This window comes from Nyctibius grandis, chromosome W (assembly GCF_013368605.1).
Source record: "Nyctibius grandis isolate bNycGra1 chromosome W, bNycGra1.pri, whole genome shotgun sequence".
Lineage (NCBI taxonomy): Eukaryota > Metazoa > Chordata > Aves > Nyctibiiformes > Nyctibiidae > Nyctibius > Nyctibius grandis.
Window position 1 is genome coordinate 7,843,758 of NC_090694.1, and position 11,562 is coordinate 7,855,319.

General features: G+C 43.6%; 1 pseudogene; it reads left to right on the plus strand.

Moving 5' to 3' along the window:
- Positions 1 to 971: 971 nt before the first annotated feature.
- On the plus strand, positions 972 to 2,566 carry LOC137675660 (uncharacterized; annotated as a pseudogene).
- The last annotated feature ends 8,996 nt before the right edge of the window (positions 2,567 to 11,562 follow it).

Sequence of the window (11,562 nt, forward strand, 5' to 3'; positions counted from 1 at the left end):
CAGTTGTATAATCAACTGAGCATGCTTCCTTTCTTTTGTATTCACAGGGATCCTGAATGAACTGTACATGGACGGATGGATTAGCCTACACCAACCTACTATAGGTGTCTGGAGACCCAAATTTCAGGATGACAAATCAACAAATTGGATTTACGGTGTTGTTCTTTACCCTAACCATCTGGTTTCCCTTGATTTGTAGCCAAAGGGACCCAGAATGGCCATGGTCCCAAGCTCACGCTGCATATTCTGGAAGTACGGGACTACATTCCATCAACAGAAAGTTAAACTTAGCTATGGTGGTTATGCGGGGAACTGAGGTATATCTAAAACATGAGTGGGGTTGGGATAAACAGCAGTGGGTCTGCCTCTTAAGGGGAATACCCAGAGAAGAAATCCGAATAGGATGCAGAATGATCAATGGAACTACACACGAAAAGGTTACTCAAGTTATAGTGTCCAATAGTGCATCACCTCCAGGAGTACAAATAACAAAGGCATGCGCCACCGAAAGGTGGGATTGTTGGTATAATTTTACTCTGAAGTAACCTACTTTCATGATATGTCTCTAGCAACAAAAACAAATACCCATCCACCATAGTGTAGGGCTAATATTCAGGTTAAAATAGATGCTATCAAACCTGACTCAACTATGCTCGCTCCCATGACTGCCACAGGATGGCTAAGTATCCGAAAAATAGACCCGTGCGACCCTTCCAAGAGACAATTTGAGACATTTAACCAAACTGATGGGAGGGTAATTCATATGAACTATGGAGAGACAGGAGAACCCTTATCAGAAAGCCTTTCAGTGTGCTGTGAAACAAATAAGGTACCTGATTCACTTATAATAATGGTAAATAATAAGACTAAAACTCACTGTTTACATGAGGCCAGTTGTTGCTTTGACAACCGATACCAGTCAGTATATCATTAATGAGATGGCAGGCCTCAAATTAATAAGAGTGTTGACGATGAATTTCACGTGTGTGAAAACTGATCCTATGCCAACCACCACGATATACCCTATCTCAACACCACTGATGAAGGAGAGGTTGACTCCACAAATATCCGAAATTGGACCGTATGTAGTAAAAAATACAGGTCAACAACAGATGCTGTTCAATCCGTCATGGTCCCTCAAATGAGTAGAATTATCAATGCAAATTAACATCTCTGCAATTAAACCTACCTGCTCACCATTCCTGAGTACATCTTACACAGGATGGTCAGCATGGTTGCATGGACACACCCTCACCTCTCCACAATGACCAAGGAGAGATGTGACTGGTGTCCTGGGAACAGGGTTAGGAGTATTAAACAGCATGGACGCTGAAGTTCTAGCAAACAAGATAAGCTCAACAACAAGTAATTTATACAAATTGAAACATCCACTACAATCTTCTCTATCAGCACTGGGAACTAACCAATGGCTCATATCTGATATATTACCCCAATGGGAAAGAATTAATGAAAAAGACCACCACTTAATTGTGAAGGCACTACGTGCAACCCAAAGTAACACCTCTCTTGCCCTTAGCTGTATTCAAGCTCAACTGTGGATACAGTCTACTGTAGCAGCAATAATAAGAGAGGGTGAAGGAGGCACTTTACCCACTGAAATTCAAAAGGTCATCTGAGATAATGTAGCTGAATTTGAAAGAAAAATCCAATTTTAGTGGCACCTGGTTAACTTCACTTATAACCCCACTGACAGGAAAACCATAGCTTTTGTTTTAACAATTCGCAATGCTTCGGTATACACTATATACCCAATCATTGTATTAGGATTAAATCACAATGGAACTATACTCTGTCCATTGGAACATAGAGTATGGGCTCAACAAAACAAAAACAAATGGCAAACTATTAATGTTGATGCATGTATTGTACGGGAACAATGGGGATTTATCTGTGAAAGTAATACTATCAAGGCTCAAGACATTTGTCTTGACACTGAACAAAGTGTCTGTCATTTTGAAATACATCCTCATGAAAATCCCGAAACTGTACTTGCATATATTGGAAAAGGGTGTGTTTGTATGAGAACCCTTTGTGATTTTACTTTTGTAGATAATGTTATGGTAGCTACTAATAATATTTGTGTTTGTAATTTTACTGAAATCACAGGATGTGACTAACTATTCCACTCCCGTCACAACCTACCAATTGCTACAATCAAACTACATATCATATTGAGATTTACTACCTGCTCCCATTGGAATGAATCGTACATTGGTAAGAAAACTGTTGCAACGTGATGACCTGGATCAATTGCTAAAACGCATCCGGAAAAGCGGACAAAAAGCTCTGATTACCGTCCACCATGATACAGAAGAAATACACCATATCCTAGAGAGTTAAGAAAGATGGAGAACATCACAGGTGGGACACCCTTTTCGGATGGTCGCCAACTACTATGGGACTCGTTAACAAGATGCTTCACCCTATTGTTGTCCTACTAACACTCACCTTGTTGTGTCTTGTTTTAATAATTGCACTATATGTTAGAGTTTGGATTATGCTTGTCCCATCTGTCACCTCCACAAAATATATTTATACTCGATAATCCCCACACCAATCAGACATGTGATGTATCCAATTCCATCTAAATATTGTGAAGCTCGAGTGACTATAGTCACGGGGTGGATTATGTAGAGTAACTACCAGGGGCAAGTTATTGAAACTAATTATTGGAGGCACACTTATTGAGAGTAAATAAGTAAAGTTATATCCACGTCCTATAGAACTAAGAAAGCATCTAGGATGGAACGTGGTTGGCATGTAAGGAATCTGCTCTGTGATGGTTCCCCAGGTAACCTGGCCTGCATTCTTAGATGTTCGGCACCACGGGAGCTTGGTGTGCTAACTCTAAGAGAACGGAGGGTGGAACAGTGTGGAGATAACCATGGCCAGGCTCTGTGTTAATGAGGCAGGTACGGGAACTCGATGGTACCTCATAGCAGATAAATCACATAGCTACTGTCAAATAAGAAATAATATCCCGTTCCACCCAGAATGTTGGTCACTGAGCCAGCGATTGTGGTGAAATTGTGTCCTATGGATGAACTTTGCTCATTATAATCTCATTATAATACCAAAACACACCTCCATCCCAAAAGCTACCCACCTCCCTCTGCCCCTGAGCATGCTCTCTGAATTTTTCTTAGTCTATACCTTTAAAATCGATGAGAGATAATTTTGTACCAATCAATAATAAAGGTATGTACGACTAGAGCCACTCGAGCTCCACCTAAACATAGGTAAATAGTATAAAATGCCTTGAAGAAAGAGGCAAGGTGGGGAAGATACCATCGCTGAGAAGTCAGGGAGACATCACTATGGACTTCTGGGATCAGTCGATGGGCTGAACCTCTCTTCCCTACCCATAGGGATGCCTTTGGGTAAGATTCATACACTTGGTTATACCAGGTGCTTCCCCGGGAAACTTAGAAATCAATCTTGTATTTGTAATCATATTAGTAGTGCTATATAGTCATCTTGCAACATATATATGTACGTTGGTACCTAAGCGTGCTTTGCAGACAGTGTATTCATCACCGGCAATATAAAAGAATCTGTATCTGTTGCTTGAATAAATTACCTTAACTGTGGAACTGGTCATGAGGATTTTCTCTCAGTGTATGCGCTCAGATTTATGGCATAATCTGGAACCATGATAGTTCATCGACCACGACTGGGCCCTGCACTATGAGTGCATCCGGACCTGTGTTAGTTCAACATATTAGCTGTTGAACGCAGACAGACTGATAGTGCTGACTTTGGCCTATTTCAGCCAAAACTTAAGGTGTCAAATTTGGCATCACTCAGAGGCTAAGCTCAGCCGCCCCCAGCCCCTCTGATATCTGAGGACAAGCTGGAACGCAAGGGGGTTTAGTTTCTGCCAAATTAGCCCTCTTAAACGCAACACACCTTAAATGCAACACTGGCCAAGGAAACTGAGACTGAATATGTGTGGAGGGTCTCCCTGACAGGCGGAGATAGGATAAGGCTTTCAGAAGAAGAGGCTCAAGGATATTGGGGTCTGGGTGTATTTTTGATGGTGGAGGACGATCGGGAACCCTGGTCCTTAACTCAGAGGGTGGCGTATTGGGCCAGAGGGTTGGACCCCTTGTAGAGGGGAGATCCCATTGCCATTCCCACTCCTGGGGTAAGCCAGCTTACCGAGAGTGTACAGAAAGTCACCTGCCTTCACATGATGCATGATAGGCGTCTAGTCCCCCGTCAACCTTCTCCAATGTTGTTATTTGCTAATCCAGATAGGATTGATTAGAGGACTCTTGACTCGCTAAAGATCTATGCTGTACAAGTTCACGACCGACTGAGAGCCATTGCAGCAGGAGGGCCACAGGCTGGATCAGGTCTCACTTGGGGAGAGATTGTGTGGGAGTTGATTAATTATGGCCGGCGCATGGGATTTGTTGGGAAAGAGGGGAAGGCACAAGCAGTAGTCCTCAGAGCTGAGACAGAGGAGAAAATACCTCGCTCCCGAAATAGAAATCTTGTGGGGGGAGTGTCAATAAATCAGTTGTGGAAGGAAGGTCTAGAGAAAGGCATTCCCTGGGAAGTAATGGATGGCTTACCCTTCCCTAATTTGCAGATGTTGGTAAAGATGTGGAAACTGGTAGATAAAAGTCAGCCAGGAAAGGAAAACACGCCTATAACCCTTGTATCTCATAGACTGGCTGTTCCCACGGCCCCTAGAGAGGAATTACCTGACCCTCCAAAGTCGGGAAACTTCTTGTGCCATCTCCAGTAAGTGAGCTGGGGGATGGCGAGTGGGTATATTTTAGACAGCTCACTGAAAATGAGCAGGAGGATCTATTGGTAACTTTCCCCCTTGGCCCTTTCAAGACTCCAGTCACTTTCCTGGTAGACACAGGAGCCCAAATGTCTGCTTTGAATTCCAGTACAGCAGACAGAAGTGGGATTGTCCCCAACAAAAAACGGATATGGGTTACCAATGTGTTCGGCTATTCCAAACCCCAGCCCACGGCCCGAGTAAAACGTTGGTTGCCTAGAGACACCACCCCCACTGAAGCCACAATGATATTGGGAACTCCTACAAATATTCTGGGATTAGATTTATTGAAAGGAAAAGCCTGGATGGATCTGGCAGGAAGGGAATGGAAGTTCGGGTCTCCGACAACCCTCATAAGGCTTTTGCAAACTGCACCTGCACTCCCCCTGTCCAAAATTGTGAATGTGAAACCCTATCCCTTGCCGCTGAGAGCGAGAGAAGGAATCACTCCAGTGATAAGGGAACTGCAGGAACAGGGAGTAATTATTCAAACCCACTCCCCTTAGAACTCCCCAGTGTGTCCAGTTCGCAAACTAAATGGAAAATAGAGACTAGCAATTGATTATCGGTGCTTAAACGCAGGCACCAGCCTCTTATCAGCGGTCGTACCTAATATAGCAGAATTGATTTCCACTATACAGGAGCAGTCCCATCAAACTTTAGCCACCATTGATGTAAAAGATATGTTCTTCATGGTACCTGTACAGGAAAGTGTTCGAGATAAATTTGCTTTCACTTGGGAGGGTATTCAATATACCTTTACTCGTTTGCCCCAAGGATATTGACATTCGCCTACTTTGGCGCATCACGCTCTGGCCCAGGCATTAGCAGAAATCACTCCCAAGGAGGGAGGCAAACTGTACCAATACATCTATGATATATTGATAGGTGGGCCTGATGCTGCTGCAGTGGGGCAAACTCAATCAAAAATAATTACTCATCTAGAAAATTTAGGACTTCAGGTTCCGTCAGGAAAGGTACAACTCCCCTCTCCTGAAGGAAAGTTTCTAGGCATATGGTGGAAAGGAGGAGCAGTGTGTATTCCCCCTGAAACTGTAACTACCTTAGAACAGATAAAGATACCAGAGAGCAAAAGGGAGCTGCAACATGCCCTAGGCCTGTTAACATTCTGGAGAAAGCATATTCCGTATTTTTCTATCATAGCTCGTCCTCTGTATGATCTAACATGTAAAAGAGCTATCTCGGATTGGACCTCTATTCATGAGGAAGCCTTGAAGTTGTTAGTCTTTGAGGCAGAGGTTTATCAGGCTTTGGGCCCAATACACCCGACAGATCCACTCCAAATTGAGTGGGGTTTTGCAATCCATGGAGCATCCATACACATGTGGCAGCGTGGACCAGAAGGTCTGACCTGCCCCACTGGGTTTTATTCCCGCAGTTTTAAAGATGCTGAAAGATGATACTCAATCTGGGAAAAAGGCCTTTTTGTGGTCAGTTTAGCCTTGCAGGAAGCTGAAATAACTATATGGCGACAGCCAATCGTCTTATGGGGACCTTTTAAGGTCTTAACCCCACCCCCTGTGGGAGTTGCATAACATGAAATGGTCAGAAAGTGGCATGCCCAGTTAGAACATTACAGTCACATATATCAAGTGGAAGAGGGGGCACCCAAGACACTCCAAATACAGGAAGGATCATTTGCTTCCCCAGATAAGGAAACCCCTCCTTCCTACATAAAGGAAGCTCCTTCATTTGAACCTCACCTGAAAAATGTGTGGTTCACTGATGCCTCTTCAAAAAGAGAGGGAAAAATATGGAAGTATCAGGCCATAGCTCTGCACATTGATTCCAGGGAGTGGATTATAACAGAAGGGGAAGGGAGCGCTCAGGTAGGGGAACTGATAGCAGTTTGGAGTGTAATAATGAGAGGGACAGACAGCACTGAACCCGTGTATATTTATACGGATTCATATGCCGTATTTAAAGGATGTAGCGAGTGGCTCCCCTTTTGGGAGCAAAATCAATGGGAAGTAAACCGGGTGTCCATCTGGCAAAGGTTAAAATGGGAAGCGATATTAGCTGTGGCCAAGCAGAAACCCATATGGGTAGGGTGGGTGGCTGCCCACCAAGGGGGGAATCACCCAGCACACACCTGGAATAATCATGTAGATTTACTCACCCGCTTGGCTATGCTGGCAAAAGAGGGAGAAGAGGAGAACTGGGAAAACCTATTGGAGTGGCTGCACGTCAAGCGTGGTCACTCGGGAGTCAAAGATCTTTTCAAAGAAGCAGGGAGTAGAGGGTGGCCTGTCACCCGGGAACTGTGTAACACTGTAATTTCTGCCTGTGGTCTGTGCCATACTAGACTAGGAAAACACCCTTTACAAGATCCTCCACTTCATCTGCGAGATGGGAAAGGATTATGGGAAACATGGCAGGCTGATTACATAGGACCTTTTAAGAAATCAGAAGGGAAACAATATGTGCTTGTTGGGGACTTGTTCAGGCTGGAGCAGTGACATGAGCGACTGGGGAAAATACAGTGAAAAAGTTAAAATTGTGGTTTAGCTTTTTACCTAAACCCAAATTGATTCAGTCAGATAATGGCAGCCACTTTACTGCCAGGGTGGTCCAGGAGTGGGCAAAAATTGAGGGAATACTGTGGATATTTCATAACCCCTACTATCCTCAAGCTAACGGGATAGTAGAGAGGACAAATGGTCTCTTAAAATGGTTCCTGAGACCCCATGATTCTGGGTGGTCCACACGACTCTGGGAAGCTATGACCAGAGTAAATGACCGCTGGGGAGTTAATGGATGTCCACGAATTACTGCATTTTGGCCTAAGCCTCCATCCATACTCCCCAGGGAGTATGAGACTAAAGACCTTATAAATCCTCTCCACTATCCAGGACAGCCTGTCTTGGTTGAACTACCTACAATAGGACAAGTACCACTAGTCCAAAAAACTCCAATTAATATATATGCATGGGTAGCAACTGATGCCCATGGGAGAGAACATCGAATCAATACCAGATGGATTGTTCTGTCTTTCTAATTACTGATTTGAAAGAATCGGGATTTTCTTTTGTTCTTTTAACAGGTCCAATTACTGGAAGCAGATTTCTCCTCAGAAGTTGAAGCCGATGTTGGTTTTGGGAATTTGTGTTACTGTTGTATTGTTGTGCCTTATAGTTTTTACATTCTGTATCTATCGTTATCGCGAATGCTGTTTTGGAAATTTGCAACTTAGACCATTATAACTTGTTTCGGTATCGCTGTGGAGAGAGTAACCAAACTATGATTGCTGGTACCAATTTGTACCAGCAGTCATGCACTTGGCTGCTTATCCTCAGTTTTTCTCTGTTCATGGTAAAACCTGTAAGCCAGGATACCCTGAATTTAGCTTGGGAACTCATTCAAGGTTTCGTCCAAATGTGGGGACACCAGGACAAGGGCCTGTGTATTGCCCTACCTAGATCAGCCGAAGAAGGTTTAAGGTTTTTTTATGTCGTCTGTAAATTTGTCGTTTGCATTTAATATGACCAATGCCATCTCTTCAATATATCTACCCACGAACTGGACTTATGGAAAGGTATGGGTCGATTGGGTGCAAACCCCAATGTTAGGATCCCCCTGGTACCAGGTGTGGGATAAGCCCCCTGTCCTAAACACCTCCATTGAGATGGATAGTACAAGATGTAAATTTACCATACCGGCACTAAATATTACCATTCTTTCTCTGATAGATGGATCAAACCCTTTAATTGAGAACCACAAGGGGAGCATCCCTGCCAGTAACTTTATCTTTGCTAATGCTACTAGCAGTTACCCCTGTACAGTTTACCCCTGGGACCCTCTGTTTGACCCCTTGATGAAACCCAATTTTTATGAAGCAAATTATTCTGTCCGATGGGACCCAGAGTGGTGTATCCTATTCCCAAATAAGACTTCTATAACCCCTCAGAACAGAAAAAAAATGATGTGGGTTGGTCAAAATCTACCCTCTCTCAACCTTTTGCCAACCCTAAATTCAATCCATCTATCAGAGAAGCCGAAAGTCCCCTTTTTAACTGTTCTAAAATGATCACTTGTGATTCAGGACCAAGAGATCCACCAGAAACTTGGCATATCAATAGTCTCAGAACCTTAATTTGAGATATGTGCACGTGTTGAGGGTATGCTTCTAGAGGATGGCAGAATAATGACATTACTTGTGATACCACTGATGGTAATCTTGCGGGAAAGTGTGGAGTGCCCTACACCCATTTCCACATACGAGGGATACCACTGAACACCGAACCTGTTATCACCATTATGAATTTTACAGATCAATATACCTGTAAAACCAGCATTTATCCAGCCCCCTTAGGATTGGCTTGGGGGTGCTCAAATGGAAAATTTTATTCTTATTTACCATTAGAATATCATGCTGGTTTGAGGTGTGGACTGGGTATCCCTTCTTTATGTCCACATTGTGTTTTTGACTTTAGGATATCCTCCCGACGATCGTGTAGGGAGGCAAATAAGCCTAAAACCCGCCCTGAGTTGGCGATTAGTGGAGTTAAGATTCCTGATTATTATACTGATGGGCAAATAGCTTCATTAATGCTTGAGAATATCTTTACCCCATACGTAACCTTGAAATGACACCAGTTTGTCTTAGAGAATATTACCTGGCAGGTACATCTTTTGAGTAACTGGACAAGATATGCTTTTGGAAAATTAAACTTGCAGGTCCAGCAGGTATCAAAGATGAACCTTCAGAATCGCCTAGCTGTGGACGTGATATTGCTCAAGGAAAATGGAGTTTGTGGAATGTTAAATCTCACTGACAGAGAATGTTGTATCACCATATGCAATGCCACTACCTCAATAGAAGAGGCTTGAGTAAAGACAGAGACTATACACAACGCTACTACCTCAATAGAAGAGGCCCGAGCAAAGATGAAAGAGATAGCAGCCGAACTCTTGGTTGCAGTCCATCCTACGGTCCTTGGGACTTACGGGATGGGGGGCATGGTTAACAAAAATAGGATTAACATTCATTGTGGGTTTTGTATTTTAAATGATTGGCATAGCTATTGCTCAATGTATGATTACCTGTGTGACCTCCTCTCTTTCCTCCCTCTTTTCTCCCTCTGTTCACTATGTAAGAATCACCACCCTAGAAGATGACCTCCAGGAAGAAGCCAAGATGTCTGTTTGAGCCACGGGGTGGTGTAGAGCCTCGGCTGCGGCTGGTGAGTGAGTGCTGCAAACATCTGTCTTGCCGTGGGCAGGGGAATCAGATCGGAACTGTCGTCTGGGCCAGGACTGTCTGTCATCTGTGCGTGCATGCCTGTGGGGGGGTCATGCCTAGGTGACGACAAAGGGAAAAAGGGGAGGAGGCTAGGCGACCACCTGAGACCCCCAAGTACCCCAGACTCATTTCTGGAACCTTCCCAGGCAAAGACCCCGGGGCGGAGACAAAGTTTATAAAAGGCAGAACTTTAGGGAGCCACGTGTGTGCCTGCCACTGGAGGAGCATAGCCCAGAGCAGAGACCATTGCTGGATCCGAGGGTGGTGATATCTTTCCTGTTCTCTCCCCCTTTCATATACCTTTCTTTCTTTCTCCTCTCTTTCTCTTTCTCTGTTTCTGATTTCATTCTGGGCACATAAGGGCAATATCTTTACGAGTCTGCCTTGGTACTGTTGTTGTGAGTTTGTTGTGGTTATACTGTTGCGAGCTTGTTGTTGCCATATTGTTACAAGTTTTGCCAAGCCACTATCTGCTGTTTTTTTGCCAAGTTTTAAGTAAATTTGTGATCTGATTGAACCTCTCGAGTAATTGTCATTACTCTGGATTACTGCACAGAGAATCAAAAGATTAACCTCACCCTCACCCACCAAGTGGGATGTGACACACAGATTTTACAAAGATTGATTTTTTTCTACAGGATTTAAAGATTTGGGGTAAATTTAGCCCTAGCATAATAAAACGCTTGTTGATATCAACTACCTCATCTGTAAGTGCCACACAATGGCTGTGAACTACTTGTTAAACACATACTTTCTGATTTTTCTTTCTCTACTTGGACTTCACCGTATTTGAGATAAAGACAACACTGACAATGGCTTGGGACTCAAAATTCACCTAGCATCTTTCCTTTTCTGTTTTGACTAGTTTTATTACCATTGACTTATCCTATTTTATTTTGATTTATGATGAATCTTGAACATTAATTCATCTGCCATGCATGCATTGCTTTACAAATTTACATCTTTCTTTGGATCTAGATGCATTCTGGTCTTCAGCTAGCATCTATCATACCACTCTGGTCAGTAAACCTCCCTATCCATTTTGTTAAAATTCCTTCAGTCCTAGTTTTTCCCAGTGAGTTTTCACAAAACATAGTGATTCTGTAGCAGATGGAGCAGGTATGCTAGAAGAAAGGACACTCATAGCATGGTCAGCTTTTCACAGAATCACAGAATGTTAGGGATTGGAAGGGACTTCGAAAGATCATCTAGTCCAATCCCCCTGCCGGAGCAGGATTACCTAGATCATATCACACAGGAACGCGTCCAGGCAGGTTTTGAATGTCTCCAGAGAAGGAGACTCCACAACCTCTCTGGGCAGCCTGTTCCAGTGTTCGGTCACCCTCACCGTAAAGAAGGTTTTCCTCATATTTATGCGGAACCTCCTGTGTTCCAGCTTGCACCCGTTGCCCCTTGTCCTGTCAAGGGATGTCACTGAGAAGAGCCTGGCTCCATCCTCATGACACTTGCCCTTTACATA